The sequence below is a fragment of the Mirounga angustirostris genome, unplaced genomic scaffold (genome assembly GCF_029215605.1).
Source record: "Mirounga angustirostris isolate CCGP_5_RB_7025 unplaced genomic scaffold, mMirAng1.0.hap1 SCAF_2, whole genome shotgun sequence".
Taxonomy (NCBI): Eukaryota; Metazoa; Chordata; class Mammalia; order Carnivora; family Phocidae; genus Mirounga; species Mirounga angustirostris.
The window spans coordinates 138283337-138302409 of NW_026991710.1; the positions used below are offsets into that span (position 1 = coordinate 138283337).

The 19073-nt window shown below is 36.2% G+C and overlaps 2 protein-coding genes across 3 annotated transcripts in view; one reads left to right on the plus strand and one right to left on the minus strand.

The window, feature by feature from the left end:
- Window positions 1-12426, plus strand: part of TMA16 (translation machinery associated 16 homolog) — a 100899-nt gene extending 88473 nt beyond the window's left edge. The window contains exon 8 of the transcript XR_010409605.1: window positions 12311-12426. The gene's annotated coding sequence lies outside the window, so the exon portion shown is untranslated. The remainder of the gene's footprint in view (window positions 1-12310) is intronic.
- The window catches only part of MARCHF1 (membrane associated ring-CH-type finger 1), an 89610-nt gene that overhangs the window by 58920 nt on the left and 11617 nt on the right, over window positions 1-19073 (minus strand). The window lies entirely within an intron of this gene.

Consider the following 19073-nt stretch of genomic DNA (forward strand, 5'->3'; position numbering starts at 1 on the left):
GGGTTCAACCTGACCTGAACAGTTTACTGATTGTAGTCCAACTTCCTATGTCTTACAGATTCATTTTTAAAAAATTTATGCTAAAACTGTTACCTGAAACACCACCAGCAATTTCATTTCTTCATAAAATTACGGTTATTTCCCAAAGGGAAAATCAAAAGCTTGGTTCATTTTCATTCCCATTTCACAAGATTTATTTTTACATGATTTTAGCATTTTGAATTTTTTCTAAATTATCCAACTTGAGTTGGACCCCAAGAGTCTTTTTCAAATCGTGTTGAGATTGTTCTACATGAACTTAAGAGCTAAATATCAACTTCAAATATCTACTAGAAATAAAAAATAATGTGATGCCATTATGAAGAGAATTAAACAATTCTTAAGCTGATATATTTCACACTAACCACAATTGCTAAATGATAAATGAAAACACAGTAATAAAAAATATACATTTTTTCCCAACAGAATAATTGTGTAGAGAAAATGATTTTAATAATAAAATTGCATTTAAAATATCTGTAATTTCAATGCATTTTTACCTTATGGGAAATTGAGGCTTGGGAACTGAGTGATTCTATAAAATTATTGGTGATTGACATCAGGTGTCTGTCACCTGACAAGAACAAGCTGAATTCACAAATTTTTTGGCATTTTACTCTTTTAACTGGCTGCTTATAGTCTAATCAATATGTATTGAGACTTTCACCATTTATGAATTGAATAAACTTCTACTTCCATATAACTTCAAGCTTTCTAGTGAAAAGTGAAAAGCAGGCCACCAAATAGTATTAGGCAAATTAAATTCTGGAAATTCTGTGTGTGTATGTGTGTGCATGTGCGCACACACTTAAAGTCCTTTCCTTAATGTTTGAGTTTTAACAAAAGTAGGTTTTTGTTTGGTTTGGTTTTGGACTTATGTATCTTAAAATGATCTCCACCGCTCCCCACCCCCTCCCTTGTCAAGGCTTCTTGGCTCTGGTAGAATATATTTTTCTACATAAGTTTTTTTTTCTTTTAGTAATTTATCACTAGAAAGAAATCTTTGTGAGGGTCATAGTGATTATGTAATTTGGGGATTTTTATTCATTTATTTATTCACATTTTCTTAGTCCTTGTTATATGCAAAGAAAATCAGACAACAGCATCAGCAGGTAGTGTGAATTGAGAAGGAGAGAACAGAATCTGGAAGCAGACACCCCTTTTGGACAACTATTACAGTCATCCAGATATTAAGAATCTGAAACAATATTGTGATGTTGGGGAGGAGACGGGAGACCCTCAGTCTGCAGAATGCATAGAGATGTCCAGGGCCTTGCTTGGTTTCCATGTTAACTGTGGCCACAAAGTCCACTTATGATATGTAACTCCTAAAGGCAGTCATCCCTATAATTTTCAGACAGCCTCTTAACTTTTTCTTCCCATATTCCATGCCATTTTCCCCCTTTCCTTTCCTTTCCCAATGTGGGGCTTGAACTCACAATCCTGAGATCAACAGTCGCACACTCTATTGACTGAGCTAGTCAGGCACCCCATTTTTTCCCCTTTTCTTTTGGCAAATCTTTCTGATCTATTTCCTCACTTTTGTGCCTGCATTTTTCTCCATACCCATCTCCAACTAAATAATCTTTAAGCACAATAATTATGGATACAGCTATGTTTGTGATGGCTTAATTTGGATGTTAATCTTTACTCAAAACTAATTCTCGTGCTGCGGAGTTTGGCATTCATTCTTAGAATTCACTTTCCTAACCTAAAAATGATTAGAATCCATGTGGGATTAACATAACAATAAAAAATTAAAAAAAAAAAAGAATCCATGTGGGTGGAAGCCATACTGAAAGTGGATGAGAAGTTAATGCTCAAGTAAATGAGTGAACAGATATAATTTCTCTTTCTTTTTGAGAAATAATAGCATAGCAGTGAAAGAATAGCAGATTAGAGACAATTTTATTTTTAATTTCCATTTCATTTTATTTTTAACAGGGAAAAGCTGGACTTGTTCATAAGCAGAACTATAGGTGCCACAGAGAGGTGAATTTAAAAAATAAACAGGCGAGAGAATGCCCCACTGTTAAATGAAGGCTCTTGAGAAATCAAGAAAGTATGAGGAAAGGAACTTAGCAGAGGAGTATTTTTGGACAGGTGGAAAAATACATGGGAGGTAAACAGACGCTTTTCTCCTGTGAGCAAGATGTAGAGGGAAAAGGATAAGTGAAGGAGACAGAAGAATTGCAGTAGCTGGGTCTGGGGAGGGGTCTTCCTATCTTGCGAAATACAGCAGACCGTGTGTCTGCTCCACAGAAGGCAGGGAGGCATGGGGTTAAGGTATTGGAGAGGCTGTCAGTAATTGGCAAAAGCCACTTGGAACATGTGATGGGAAATTATCCAGGCATGAATATTAGAACCATGGAGCGGTGGTGAGGTCCCTGGTGAGATTAGACAGCACAAATTTACAGTGGACGCTGTTAACACTGCCTTGAGTCAGCGGCGTTCTGCACGCAGAGAGCAAGCCTACAGCTGGTAGCACAACCTAAGGCATCTTGAGATCACTTAAGTCAGAAATGAGAAGGACGAAGGAGTGAAGATTCTGATGCATCACAGAACACAGTGTAAAAACAGTTGGTCATAAGGTCTAGACTCCGAGCCGGGAGGCGAGTGAGGCCATCTTGCAGTTAATGTATCATGGGGAGAGACTGGAAGTTACAACAATGGTGAAGAACTGATGTTGAAAGTGGGACGAAATGGGACAAAGGTTGTCTATGTGTAGCATATTCATATCCTTCATGGATGAATTTATATCCTTTTTGTTGTCCTTTTTTTCCCCTACTGTCACAGGAAAAAAAAATTTAAATATGAAATTATTTGGTGTTTGAGATTCACAAACAAACCAAACCCTGGCTCACATGCTTGCTTTCTGCTCCAGTAAACTGGAGACGTTCTCAGTCTACTCATGTGTGAATGAGGTTAAAAATACCTCTTAGGGTGTCATGAGGATTAAAGGAGATGAAAGAGTGCAGTACCTGGCACGTTACAGGCAAATATTTGTTAATTTTATCATGGGATGATAAGATACTACTACTTCTCCTACTAATTTTGTTTAGCTATGTCATTGCTTTTGCTGCACTGGGACTAATTATTTGTTTTTTCTTTTTTTAATTATGTTATGTTAATCACCATACATCATTCGTTTTTGATGTAGCGTTCCATGATTCATTGTTTGTGTATAACACCCAGTGCTCCATGCAGAATATGCCCTCTTTAATACCCATCACCAGGCTAACCCATCCTCCCACCCCCCTCCCCTCTAGAACCCTCAGTTTGTTTCTCAGAGTCCATAGTCTCTCATGGTTCGTCTCCCCCTCCAATCTCCCCCCCTTCATTCTCCCCTTCCTACTATCTTCTTCTTTTTTTTTAACATATAATGTATCATTTGTTTCAGAGGTACAGGTCTGTGATTCAACAGTCTTGCACTAATTGTTTTTAACGGCTCCTTTGGTAAGTTGGTTAGAGCCAATGCTTGTAAAAGGCCAAGGTCATGAATTCTGACTCCATACAGGGGAGTTAGCTCCTGACACCTTTGAATCCCTACATTGGTCAAGTCAGACAAGTCTCAAGAAAAGCTAGGTGAGGGAGTATATTCAGATCTCTATATTGGGTGGCCTCAGAGAAGTTTTCAGACGGTTTTCTCATCTTTGAAATGTTACATGGCTATTGTAAGGCTCAAATGGGATATAAGAAAATATTACAAAATGTAAACGCTATCCCAAAAGTATTATTGCCAATATATATGTGATCAATAAAATCAACAAAAATTGCTGCTAGTTAATAAATGCAATGCATTGCATATTTTTATAAAAGCAAACTCAATTTTTCGTGTGTGCATTTCAGTTTGTAGGACTCTGTCGTTTTTCACCTCAAATAACTGTGATATAGGGTGCCTGGGTGGCTCAGTCAGTTAAGCGACTGCCTTCGGCTCAAGTCATGATCCCAGGGTCCCGGGATCGAGCCCCACATCGGGCTCCCTGCTCCGCGGGGAGCCTGCTTCTCCCTCTCCTACTCCCCCTGCTTGTGTTCCCTCTCTCACTGTGTCTCTCTCTGTCAAATAAATAAATAAAATCTTTAAAAAAAAAAAGAACTGTGATATAAGAAAGGGATATCTACCTCACCACTGAGACTAGTTTTCTGCTAAGCTAACAACACCCTTCTTACAGTCAGGTCTGAAGACCTTTCCTATTCTTCATTTTTCCTGATTTTTTTTTTTTTTTATTGTAGACTAACCCCTCCTTCTTGAAACTTTTCCCTTTGTGGCTTTTGTGACTACTAGCCTTGAAGTTGGGAAAAGTGGAATTAGAAGGGCATATAAGATGATTGTAGGGATCAAACAGTGACTACTTATGGAGAACAGACCAAAGATGTTAGGATTCTGGAGCCTGGGAAGGTAAGAAATGCTAGGTGAGATGAGAATATGATATGATTTGGTAGGTGAGATATCATGGTGAGAGATAGCAGGGAAATAATATAGAATTCAACAGATCTGAATTCATGGCTAAATCTCTTCCATGAATTCAAAATTATAGGTCAAAGGGACACCTTTTAAAGTATGAGTGTAGGATGTTAACTAGACTTATTGTGATCTTTTCGCAATACATACAAATATCAAATCATTGTTGTACACCTGAAACTAATATAGTTAATACGTCAACTATAAAAATAAAAAACAAAATATGAGTGCAGTAATTTTGGGACAAATACAGAGAACTACTGACTTCCATACTTCACATTTTGGAGGGGGGAAAAAAAAGCAAGGAAGGGGAAATTACATGACAGCTGTGTTTAGATATGTGAAAAACTATTGCATGAAATGGTAGCTGATCTTGTTCTGTCCCAAACTAGATCCAATGAGTAGAAGTTAAAGGAAACAAATTTCCCTAAAATTCACACACACACACACACACACACACACACACACACACACACACAGCGCTTTCCAAAGATGGAATGTGTTACCCCAGGACAGTGCAAATTTCCCATCATTGAAAGTACTCAGATATAAGTAGGGTATTTATATGGCAGGCATAGTGTAAAAGGAGCTCATGCAAGGGTAATTAAAAACATGACCTCAAAGTTCTTTTCTAATGTTGCAATTCTGTTATTTTTTCTTTCCCACAGACTGATTTCTACTCCCTCCCTCCTGCCACTATTTCTTTGTCAGCATTTCCCCTCCGCTTGTCTTGGGAGTTTTGTACTTCAACTTCCAGCATTACTCCTAGGCTTGTGGTTTTAAAACACTTATCTCCAAAACCAACCTCTGCCTCTCTGATAGCAAGAAACTTCAGCTAGTTCTCTAACTCCATTAATGGGGTTTCCCACTTAATGCTTCCTACATCTCACCATCTCTCAAACTAGCTTTTCTTCCCAAAGATGCTATTCCATCAGTATCCCATTCTCAGCTTGCCTTTATCTTGGAGCCTTCCATATACTTTAGACTCAGTTTTCCGCATCTTCTTTCTTTTCATTCTTACTACCATCTCCTAGTAGTTTTGACTGGCCAACAGGTACATGAACTGTCTTTAAGATGTTGCTCTTTTCAAATCATTCTCAAAACACAGTTATTCAGAGGTTCTTAAAATACTGTTACTCTTCAAGAACTCTATCATCAATCAAATAGGATCCAAATGACTTCACCTGGTTTTCATATGACCTTTCATAATTTGTATTTATCTTACCTCTCCTGCTGTATTTCCCACTACTTCCCAACATACAGGTATAGTAGCATAGTACAAAATTTACCACCTGATAAGCTGTGGGTTTTGCCACAGATCAGTTCCCCCCATGCCAAGATCTTGATTTCTATCAGCCTGGAGGCTAGGTAAAGGGTACTGGGTGTATTGTCCATTAACCCTCATTGATTTAGAAATGTTATCATGTTCTACAGGTGTCATGATGTGAAGAATGTTGGGGAACACTGGTGTGGTAGTTAAAAGTACAATCAGCATTAGAATCATGGTTCTGCCTATCTATGTTAAATTACTTAATCTCTTGTGTTTTCAAGGTCTTAATCAATAAAGTAGGAAAACAGTAGTGTCTACACTTCATAGGATTGTTTATTAAGATTAAACTAAGTGATCGATAAAGGTTAAATAATATTTTTTCAATCTATGTTGAGATGGTTATTTCCTCAGCCTATTGCACTCTGGGAATATCTGCCTCTGGGAATTTCCTCAAGTATGATCTCGTACCTGTGATATCTGCCCTCTCTTGATAATAACCTCATCTAAATTTAAGCTATTCTAAGACTCACACCCTTAATGAAACAGCCTCTAGATCTTTTTTCCCTATAATGCTCCCTCCATTTCTTGAGATTTCATTGCTCTTAAATCCTATACTACACAGATCTGGTCTTTGTTGTTTGTTAATTATTTCATCTATGCAAGTTCTGGTATTATGACTTAGATAAGTTCTAGGTTTATTAATTTTGGGGGGTAGAATTTTCTTTGTACAGCATGATGCTAAGAGTAATTTAAGTGAGAAGAGTGTTAAAAAGTCAGGGTAAAAATGGCTAATTACTGGACCAGAAATGGACTGGGAATGCTATTATTTAAACGTGTATGGAGCAGAGATCAAAAGAGATAGCTTAGTGAAATGATTTGGCAATTCTCAGAACTTGTTACCCAGTACCAGTGTTGTGTTTATGTTTCCGGAAAATTCACTTACAATGAAAGTGAGAAGTGTATGATCCTTACATATACCATGCACTCTTTAATTTGCATTTGAGGAACTAAACTGAGGTGAACCAATTTTATATCCTATCTGAGCATCAGAGGAAGTCAAGCAAGTAGAAAGGAGAAGTAACTCTTACTTAATAAGAGAGAAGATGGACACTATTTAATATTATTCTTACTATCAAATGTTTCCACCAACTCTTACTGATGTGGAATCAGCATACATTTTTGGAATTAAAAGAAACTTACAAATCAGATTTCTCAAATTTTCTTTAAGCTACCTACCATTCAGCCTGAGATTAAGAATATCTTGAAAACTCTAATTAAAAATACAATTATGACATAAAAATAAAAATATTCTATGGATAGCTAATACAATTTTTGGAATCATAAGATCGGTCATTCTGAATCTGTTAGACAATCTTTTTGACATCTACAGGTGAGTGACAGTTCTTCACACACAAGTGATTTTTTAAAGTGTTTTGTTTTCTGAAAGGAATATTTTCAAATCAGAAAAACTTGGTACATAGCATGACTTCCTGAGTTTAATTTCATGCCCGAATTTGTCATCACTGACTTGTTCAAAACCTCAGACCATCTGCACAGAGCTGTAGGGAATGATCAACAACATAGACAATGACATAGCAATGTTCCTGGCTGCTGACTTGATCCTGGAGCTGATACAAAGTTGCAACTCATCAGCCACATTTTCTTCACACAGATGGAAAACAGTGGAGAAAGATAATGATCACCTTGCTGCGCCAATAATGGAAGCAGGGAGGCCAGTTCTTATTTGAATTTATAGGTATTTTGGTTGTGTGAGCTGCAATGGATTGGGAAGATTCCATCTGAATTTCTCTTCCTGCAGCTGCCATCACCTCTGGTGATGGTTTGATCCTCTTGATACCAGGAGTTTAAACACTGACTGGGTTCAAAGATTCTCACAGGGACTCATCTGTCCTACATAGCCCATGGATTTAGTCTCATGATGGGCTGGGTCCTCTTTGAGGACTTTCTGGAAAGTTTCCTTGGGTTCTTGGAGTACATCAGATTTCTCTCCCATGTACTAACATGTATAGTCCCCAAGAGTCCCAGCCCCAAGTGTATCCAACAACAGAATAGATCTTTCTCATTAGTCTTAGGATCAACTCAAACTGTCCAAATCCTCCAAGTCAGAAGAGACCCAAAGATGGATTCTGCCCTTCCGGGATAATCCCTCCCCTGTTAACCATTACTTTGCTGCCCCGTCCTTACTCTGTTGGCGAGCTCAGAGTACAATCTAACTTCTGGATGAAAGAATCAATTTTCCCCCGCAGTATTTATCTTTCCAGATCCTACCTTATAATTTTGGTGACATACAGATGAATAAATAGATAATAAATGTTGAATGAGGATACCGATGCAATGATTTTCTCTACATTCTCACACATGTCACAGTCATTTTATGTCAGCTTTGAGATCTTTTTGGCTTGTTTGTAAAATTGATAAATTTAAACTAGAGATACTTTCTTGTTGTTGTTGTTAACTAGAGATACTTCTAAGCAGATATTCTTAAAGTTATCAGCCGCATGCATTGACTGATGGGACAGGAAAGATAAAATATATACTTATTTGCTTTCTGTTTGGATATAACCAAAGAAATCTATTTGGTCAGATGCAGAGTATGGCTTTTGTACTTTACATTATAACAGAATTACCAGAAAAATCACTATAACTGTTTAGTCTTTTTCTTTTCTGCATGTAGCAGAGATTCTTAATTCAAATTGATTTTGTGATAGCACTTCTTTGTGATTGCTAAGTCTCTGAATCCTTGTAACCTCACTCTCAACCATTTTTTGTCCACTTATTAATCTTACCTGGCTGAGCCTTACATCAAAGGAATTCTCAAGTTGCCATGGATAATTGACAGAACAGGTAATTTTTACAGATAACCAAGAAAGCACTGAATGAATGAGAAATATGCTTCTGCATATGAATTCTTCTGAACGGGCAAGTAAGTGTGTTGGCACAATACACACACACAGGCACACATATAAATAAATAGCTTTAAGTGTATTCAGTTGGAGTGGGAACTCACTAAAAAATTTGAGTAAGAAAGTAGGATTATTAGTAAGATTAATCTGGCTGTGTTACCTCAAAGATCTGAAAGAAGAAGAAGGGAATATGATAATAGTCAAAATCAATAGTAGTAAGAACAAGAACCAGAGTAATAGTTGGGAGAATGGAGGAAGAGAACAAGAGATACTATACAAGTAAAGTTGGGGAAACTTCACTAATTTGGGTAAGGAAGGTGGGGATGAACTGTGGGACAATGGGAGTAAAAGATAGACGAACTGGCTTTAGGGTTTAAATTAAAACTTCTCGGGACAGATGTTCGAGATTCATCTATCTACAGGGCCTCTGAGCATTTGTTTGTCATCACAGTACCACTTAGAAACCATCATGTTTGTGATTTAATTTTTAACTTAGTTACATTGCATGGGACAGTCATTTTGAAAAACAGAGGGAAGTAGTTTCACATTCTGGATGTGAGATATTTCAATGCATAATCATATTTGAAGGCTATTTTTTCCAAATAGTGGTAGAATTACCAATAACACATAATTATTTCAAGTAGTAATTATATTTGCAATATAGTTTTCCACCTAGTAGTAGAATGACAAATATATAACTAATAATGTGGTTTCTTACTTCCTCTTTCTAATTCATATTTTCCTAGTGTGTAGTATGTCCAGGATGATTCTTATACCACTTCATTGTTCCAACCATCTGTTTCTCAATCATAGCACAGTTTTGTGGACCCAAATTAAAGTATCTTATAAAAATAAAATCATAAAAATTTTATTCATTCAGAATCCTGACAGGAACAGAATTTCCACTTAGACAAAAATAAGTTTTTTTCCAAAAGTTTTGTGTATGAACTTTATACCTTGTCATTAACAGAAATAACTGAAAACATAGTATAATCCTATTAAAAATTATATGCATAAAAAAGATTAGAAGGAAACATATCAAAATCTAAATAATGATTATCTAGGCAGGTAATTAAGTTTAAATTAGAATAGTTTTCTCTATTTTTAATTTTCTTTACAATAACCACAACTACTATAGTACTCACTAAAAGAAATATTAAAATAAGCCAAAAATATAAAGATCTAAGAATAATTTTCCAATTCTGCTTCACTTGCTTTTTCTCATTCCCTAGTAAGTTAAGAAATTCATGAATGCTTGATAGACTTATATATTTGAACAATTTGGAAAACTGCTATGTCTTATTATCAGTAAATGTGAATTGTTTTCCTGTTCCCTTCCTGTCCAGGTTTAGGAGCAGCCTTCACCTCCTTTGTCTTATAAAAAGCTTGAAAATCTCATTATTTTAGTTGTTTTTCATTTTTTAAGGTTTTTAATTTTAATTCTAGTGTAGTTAACGTAAGTATTATATTAGTCTCTGTTGTATAATATAGTGATTCAACAATTCTATACATTACTCAGTGCTCATCACCGTAAGTGTACTCTTAACCCTTTCACTTATTTCCCCCATCCAACCTCCCCTCTGATAACCATCAGTTAGTTCTCTATAGTTAAGAGTCTGTTTTTTTGATTTGTCTCTCTCCAGGAGTAGCCTTTGTAACATTTTAGTTATGCAGTAACCAAAGGATTTCCACTAACTGTCATTTATATTTTAACAGAAATACAAACTTGCAGGTGTTAACCCTATCAGTGAACATCTGCAGTCTGTACCCAGTATACTTATTCACTGGAAGGACAGAAAGTGTTAAGAATGGTTTGTCCCCCACCTCCACCCTGACATCTATACCAACACCACAGATATCTTGTATTATCTAAATTCTAAGTATATAAAACTTGATACTTCATAGAGCTATGGTATACATCTCTGATCTACTCAAGTATGCATATTCGCACATTCCATTTTGGTGTATGATAATTCTGCTTCAGTTCCTTAGAACTGAAAGAGGTCTCTCCTGCTGCATCATTAGCATTTTCACCTGCCTGTATGTGAGTGTGTTCACCTGTGGATGTGTTTCAACTTTCTCAATGCTCATCACTGTCCATTGGGTCTTTCTCAGTGCCTGGCCTTCATTTTGTATTCCTGTAATTTCATCACCTTTTGATCTTTTTTTTTTTTTTTGAGCAGAGTTTTTCCCTGTGAAAGAATCTAACTGATAAATTGGTATCATTTTTCCTCCACACTCAATATAAATGAATTTCATTAATTATGTATGCCAGATGCAATCATTTTGCATCTCCTTTCCCTCTTTGCTTTTTCAAAGATTTATTTATATGAGAGCAAGAGAGAAAGAGAGAGAGAGCAAGCGAGAGCACAAGTGAGAGAGAGGAGCAGGCTCCCCCCTGAGCAGGAAGCCTGACATGGGGTTCAATCCCAGGACCCTAGGATCATGACCTGAGCCAAAGGCAGATGCTTAACTGACTGAGCCACCCAGGCTCCTTCCCCTCTTTGCCTTTTCAAATGTCTCTGAAGCAGCTGTCTTTATTTGAAGACAAAAACAATTAAAAAAATGTTAAATGTATGTCTTCAACATGGAGTTTGATGAAAGGTAAAGTAGAACTTTTTTCATGCACAAACTACAAAAGTGAAAAAATGGAAATGGAAATGCAAAAATGCACGTGCAAAAGTAAAAACCTCAAGTATGGTGTTGCACTAAACATGATGTGAGATAAATAAAATAGAGTTGATTGCTGTCATGACTAACTCCTGGTTTATTTTAGTTTTTGATGATTTATAGCTGATACATAACATGAAACAACAGTAACATTCCTCTGCTTTCTTGATATTGATGGAAACTGTATCTTTTTTTTTTTTTTTTTCTGATGCATAGAGCATGAAAGAAGGTACAGTTCTGGGCTTAATATTTAAAAACCTCTTGATTGTTACTATAAGGAAAGTTGCTTTTTATTTTCAAATTATATTTTAATTTTCAAATAGCATCTTAATGTGGCTATTCTCTAAAGAAGTACATGGTGAGAGGGTTGTCTGGGTGGCTCAGTTAGTTAAGCGTCTGACTCTTGATTTTGGCTCAGGTCATAATCTTAGGGTCTTGAGATCAAGCCCCATGCCGGGCTCCATGCTGGCTGTGGAGCTAGAAGACTCTCTTTCTCCCTCTCTCACTGCCCCTCCCCCGCCTCTAAAAAAGTACATGATGAATACAGACTGATAATATCTTCAGTTTGATTTCACAAAAATAGTGTTTTGAGTGTCGTCATAAGAGCTTTGACAGTCATAGACGACTGTATATCTACTACATATATACGCATATATACATATATGTTAGAAACAGAAGTGTATACATTTCATACCATAATGAATATTCACATTATATTAGTGAGGCACAGAGTTTGCTGATTTCTGTACTTGATTCCTTAATGGCATTGACAAAAAGTAAAGAAATGAAATAGTTCCAAATGGAGCCCAAAAAGTCCATCTACATTACTCAGCATATCATTATGACAAATATATTGAAAAGTAATCTGCATGCAAACTTACGACTGGCAAAGGCATGAAGAGGCTATAAAACCTAAACACATTTGTGAACTTTATTTTTTCACAGAGTGGAATTTGGGCTAAGATGACTCCCGAGTGATGCTGAAGGATGTGGCTCTGAGATCAGGTGGGGAATTGATACAAATGCTCTTTTAACTGGGTGGCATTAGCCTATGGTTATACTTGGTCACTTTAGCTCAGCGTTTGGGAAGGTGGGTGGAGGTGGTGAGAAAGAAGAAACATATACTCTTTTTTTTTCTTTTTTTCTATTCTTCTTGAGGCTTTTAAGCAAATTCCAGATCATTTTACCCCAAATTTTCTCTTCTCCACTACATTGTATGTAGGTCATGCAAAATGATAAAAAAAATATGTTAGTCATGACTTTGTTGATCCATCTTTGTATTTCTTATAAAGTCAATAGGCTCTTGTAATAAGTAGCACATTTTATTTAAGACTAAAATGAAAATGAAACAGAACAAAATAAAACCAAGCATGATATAATTTTAAAAATCATCCTTGCAAGAATGTTCAAGTTATTATATGTCATGGGAAATTAAGCGGTTACACAAGAATGAATGGATCTTGAGCTATTTATCAAGAAAAAGTGCAGGCTGCCAGTGGATACAGATAATTTGCTTCTATGACATTTCTTTCCCCCACAAATACTGAGCGTCTTAGAGTTTTGGAGTTGAAGAAGCCATCCTTTTAAGCACTTAATGCAGCTCTCTAGTTTTTATAATATGACCTTAACCTTGTCCTCTGCCAACCCTCAGTTGTCAAAGGAAGTGGATCTCTGTGGAACATATTCATTACATGCAGGGAGCCAGGGACATCATTCACTATATCGAAATGTTCTCATTATAATGACTCATGAAAGAAATTTTGCTTAGTCATTCCTCATTACTAACAGAAGTTGTGTCTCATCTGAAACCTGTTCCTTTGCTTTGGCCACTGTGCCTATGAAAATTAAGTTTGTAGGAAATCTCCATATAAGCATTTCTGCAGATTTAGTATTTTTCTACCCTTATTTTCGTGTGTTCTGATTTTTCTCAATTTCCTAATTTATTCTTTTGGAGTGTGTGTATTTGTGTGTGTGTGTGTGCATGCACACCTGTGTGTAAATGTGTATACGCACACTCGTATATGTTTACATACATGTATACACACATATATCAATATATATACAGTATGTCAAGTCATTAAAGAAAGGAAATAGAAAATCATCAAGCACAAACATATATCAACTCCTTTATTTGCTTTGTGTTTTGCTGTCCCTGATGTACATACTTGCATCAGGCTCTGTTTCCTTATACTCCCGAACTCCTTGTATTTACCCATTGCAGCATGAACACCTTGCCTTGTATTACAATTGCCTGTTTTCTCATCTGTAGCTTCCACTTCAGAGGTTCTCAAATTTCAGCATGCATCAGACTCTCATAGCGGTCCAGTTAAACTAGATAGCTGGGACTTACTCCTAGAGTTTTCATTCAACAGGTCTGGTTGGTGTCCAATAATTTGCATTTTAACAAGTTCCCACGTGATTCTGATGCTCCTGGTGCAGGGACGATAATTTGAGAACCAAGGATTTTGTGGTTTGTTTGTTTGCTTCTTCTATAGTGTCATTTGAAAGTGAATTGCAGCTAGATAAGAAATTTGAGGTTTGATCCAAAATGAAAATTGTAAAAAGCAACTGCACCTTCTATTTCCACCAATAAACTTGTTAAGTTTCAGAACCACTTTCCCAAATGACTTGAAGAGCTGAAAGGAAAGAATCTGTACCAGTTGTTCACCCCCAGGCTCCATTCTAGTGTTTCCAGGTTTTACAAGTGCTGCCAAGTGGACCTCCTGCCCAAAGTATGGTTCTTGCAATATATGTATCTTCTGGGCATCAATTTGTTCACTTGAGATTGGGCTAAACAATCAGTGATTCTCAGCCCTGGCTGCTCATGAAAATAATCTAGGATGCTTTTAAAAATGTACTATGTTGAGACCTCCCTTCCAGGGGGATACTGGCAGGAACTTTTTTTTTTTTTAAACTTACCAGGTGAGTCTAATATGCAGCCCAGATTGAGAACCACTGGGTGAAGTGATCTCTCTGGTTCTTTCTAGTTCGAACTGGTAGAATTTTGAGGCTTCCAAATGCTGATTGGAATCAAGACTCCTCTAATGCATGGAACATTCTGACAGGTCTATGACTCCTCTTTCATTCTAGTTACTTATTCTTCTTCCTTTATTCCACCTTTATTTTCTCCAGTGTTACTATTGTAGAGTGTGGCAAAACATTTTAATTTGATTATACCCTGTGAGAGTTGTGAGCTAGCTCAGATCAAAATACCTTTAAAATAAAGATATCAGAATTTATTAAGGTGAGGCTCTGAGGGGCCATATAAGAACAAAAGGAGTACAGGTTAAGCAGGAAATAGAAAGGTTTCATGATCACTTGTTAGATAACCATGAAGGAAAGAAGAAGGTTTGCAGCATAATGTCTAAATTAAAAGCCATCTCCAAGAAGCTTTCCAAACACAGGAACTCCTGTATTATGGCATCTTCAGTTCTGTATAGACCTGGAAGTGAGCGAAGGGGAATTAATAGACTCCTCGAGTCCTTGTATCTGACAGCGGAGGCAAGGAGAATATCAGGCTGAGTTTAAGGCTGTCAGAGCACTACCAACCAAAGACAAGTCAGCCAGGCTATTCCAGGGGCATTTTAATTTCTGAACCCAATTAGACACTGGTGTTTAAATCTGCCTATGTTTGAGGATGCCTGCAGAAGATTTGAAATGAATGCATAACTACTCTGCAATGGTTATGAGGAAGATGAGAACCTAAACATGGTAATTAGAAACAGAGGAAATGTTCACACTATAAATAAATTCTCAGATATAAATCATGATTTGGTAGCAACAAGCCCTGTACCCAGTATTCATCAGTTTATATACAGTGTTCATTTTCTGTTTACATATATATATATATGCATATAAACACACACATATATATATGTTTAAAAATGGATTTGTATAAGTTAGAGAAGACACTGAGCGCTGTTCTTTTTTTTTTTGTCTTGAGGCAGAGAAGAATTTGCACGTTGCCGGATAGACAAAAGTTCATAAAACAAAGCACATAGTTCAAAGTAACTATAACCCTGAACACATGTTGTTCTTAAATTAAGTAGATAAACTCTACCTAATTGGTATTTTTTTCTTATTCAGTATTTTGCACTTTGGTATAATTGGTATTTAACAAACTTAGAAATAAACAAACAAAAGATAAATGTAGTACAGTGTAAACAATTCTATAATATGTGAATACTGACTTATCTGTCTGAAGGAGCACCATACTTCTATTTTTGCCTGAAGTTTCCTGAGGTTGGAAAATTCCTGCTTAATCTTCAAATTCACTTGAAGACGGTTTTATAGGTAGAGAAATGTCCATATTTTTTTCTTTTCTAAAAGTACAACTTGTTAAATAATTGGTCTACAGAATACATGCTACTTTCAAAAATCAGAGTGACCTATTTAGCCAAATTAGAATAGTATTAATCAATCTGCTTGGTTTTTGATAATCTACTAGCCAAGGCAATCAGTATTATTGATGACACTGTCATTCCACTCCTGGACAGATTAACTCCCAAATTGAGAACAATCAGGACGAAAAAACCTTGCTAAGATCAAGGCATGTCTTTGGAAGATATATGTTTAAAAAAATATATAGAATGCCATTTCTGTAAGCCTTTCAAGTTATTTTTCTCATAGATTTCATGTATGTGTATAAATACCAGTGCCTTAATTCATAGCTTTTTTTCATTCAAAATATAAATTACTTGGATAAATGCTGAAAGACTACATGAAATCACACTACACACTCATAACATTAGAATGTGGTGCTAATTAACTTTTTCTTTGTTGGCGAACCCTTTACTCCTTAGAATAAAGTAGCATGGTGTATATCTGAATTTTTGCTGAGGGCCACAGTAAACATAATTATTCATTTCAAAGAAAGAAATTAGTTCTATAACACTATCATACTAGTAATGCATACATTTACAATACACAGCCATTTTTCTCATTTTTTGATCACATATATAAGGAGAGAGCCATTTTACCTTTTCCAAGTTTGACCCCTCCCAGTAGAGAGAAAGCAAGAGTTGAAAGTGAGATTCGGTGACTCAGTGTTGAGTAATCACAATGAATTGCCCCATGACAGGTTACTAACCACCGGTGTTCGCATCTGCATTTCCTACCAACTCAGCTGTTATTAAAATGAACAGGGGAAAGATTAGTGTGAATTCCTATAAGACTCAGCAAAACAAAGGCAAAGCCTAAGGAGAAGAATAAATTTATGAACTTTCTTAAGAGTCTGTTACCTCTTGGAAATAAATGATTCTCATTAGGTCACTTAGGAGACCTTTCTCACCTGAATACTGAAAACTCTGAACAGCTGATTTTTTACTCATGGAATGGACTTTGACAATAGAATGTCAGTCTCATATTTGTACAGAAAAAGTAACATAAAGAAGTAACATAATACATTAAAAAATTTTAAAAATCTGTTACTGAATGAATATAAACCTAGGACTAAGAGGGAGAAAATACAAGGACATAGGCTGATTCAATATTAGAAAGGATGTTTTCACAATTAAAGATTCTAAAAGGAAAGAGGCTGTCCCAGGAAATAGTATGTTCAAGGAAGAGAGAGATAATAACGTGTGCTGATGTTCCAAGGTGTTCAAAGATCAGATTGGAGAGTAACCTAGATGATCTATGAATTAATGAACCCACCCTTCCCAATGCTATAATAATTATCTGAAAGGTTAAGGTAAAAAGAAGTATGTTTTTTTTCTCTAAATAAATATAGAGAGCACAATTACCAACGGAAATGTTATTTTACTTTAAAAATTGGGATGCCTGAGTGGCTCAGTTGGTTAAGCATCTGCCTTCGGCTCAGGTCATGGTCTCAGGGTCCAGGTCATTGGGCTCTCTGCTCAGCAGGGAGTCTGCTTTTCCCTCTCACTCTCCCTCTGTGTGTTCTCTCTCTCTCTCTCAAATAAATAAATAAATAAATAAAGTCTTATAAAAAATCTTATTTGTAAAGCATATTGGTCTCAGTTTATAAATTTCCAATTTATCTGGAGATACATTGGGAAACATATATCAAACTGTGCTAAATGTGAAATCTAGATGTTTCACAACATCACTCCCTTAGATCGAAGTTCAATTGCCATATTTGCATTTAAATGATGTACTGTAGATGGAAGTTACATTTCCTGCCATCTGTGGCCACATGAACTCATAGTTATGGACCTCAACAGGACTTCCAACAATGCTTTTCTATCTTGCTATGCTTAGCACTGCTACACTTAACAAAATATACGGGATACCTAGTTAAATTTGAATTTCAGATAAACAATGAATACTTTTTTAGTATGTGTTTGTCCCAATGAAAAATTATTTCTTGTTATCTGAAATTCAAATTGCACTGATGTATGACCCTGCAACCAACCCCCTTGCTCTAAAAGGCCATCAAAAATAAATATCTGTGGGGTAAATTATGTTGAGTGAAATAAGTCAAACAGAGAAAGATATGTATCATATGATCTCACTGATATGAGGAATTCTTAATTGCAGGAAACAAACTGAGGGTTGCTGGAGTGGGGGGTGGGGTGGGAGGGATGGCGTGACTGGGTGATAGACATTGGGGAGGGTATGTGCTCTGGTAAGTGCTGTGAATTGTGCAAGACTGTTGAATCTCAGATCTGTACCTCTGAAACAAATAATGCAATATATGTTAAGAAAAAAAAAAAAGAAGAAGAAGAAGGTAGCGGGAGGGGAAGAATGAAGCGGGGGAAATCGGAGGGGTAGACGAACCATGAGAGACGATGGACTCTGAAAAACAAACAGGGTTCTGGAGGGGAGGGGGGTGGGAGGATGGGTTAGCCTGGTGGTGGGTATTGAGGAGGGCACATTCTGCATGGAGCACTGGGTGTTATGCACAAACAATGAATCATGGAACACTTCATCTAAAACTAATGATGTAATGTATGGGGATTAACATAAGAATAAAAATAAAAAAATAAATAAATAATAATAAAAAATAAAAAATAAATAAATATCTGTATTTGTATATAAAATATCTGTATCTGTATATAAAATATCTGTATCTGTATGTAAAGTAAATATATACAAGGCCATCAAATATAAGGCCATCAAAAAGAAATATCTGTATTTGTATATAAAATATCTGTATCTGTATATAAAATATCTGTTTATAATCTGTAGATCTACATTTGTCCCTGCATCTGTCATTTCCTCTTTTACTTCTATTGCAAAGAAAATCATACTTATTTTCCTTGCCATGGCAATCCTTTTATTTTGGGCTTTGGGTCCCATCCTTTCTTACCTTTTCTGTGGGACCTTAAGAAAAAAACATTCTGATCAGTTTTCTTCATCATCAACTTCTCTTTCTCTCTCTGAGCTCAGAGACTCTCTGAATTCATCTCTTCCTCTATTTGTTACCTTCTCTCTCTCCTTCATACAGTCCTGTGTTTTCATTTGTCTCGTTGGCCATTCCCTTTCTTCTCTCTGCTGGCCTCTTCTCTTCTTTCAGGCCGTTAAATGCTGCTATTCCCCAGGGTTTTTCATGTCCTCATCTGCTCTGTTTACAGATTTTCCATTGGAGATCTTGACAATCACCACTTACATGCCCAAGACTTCCTAATCTTCATGTAAAGTTGCAAATGCCTCTTCTGAACTCTTCTGGATATCTCTCTTTGGATAGTTGTCTTGTGCCTCAAACTATTATGTATAAAACTGAACTCATCTCCTCCTTCTAAAT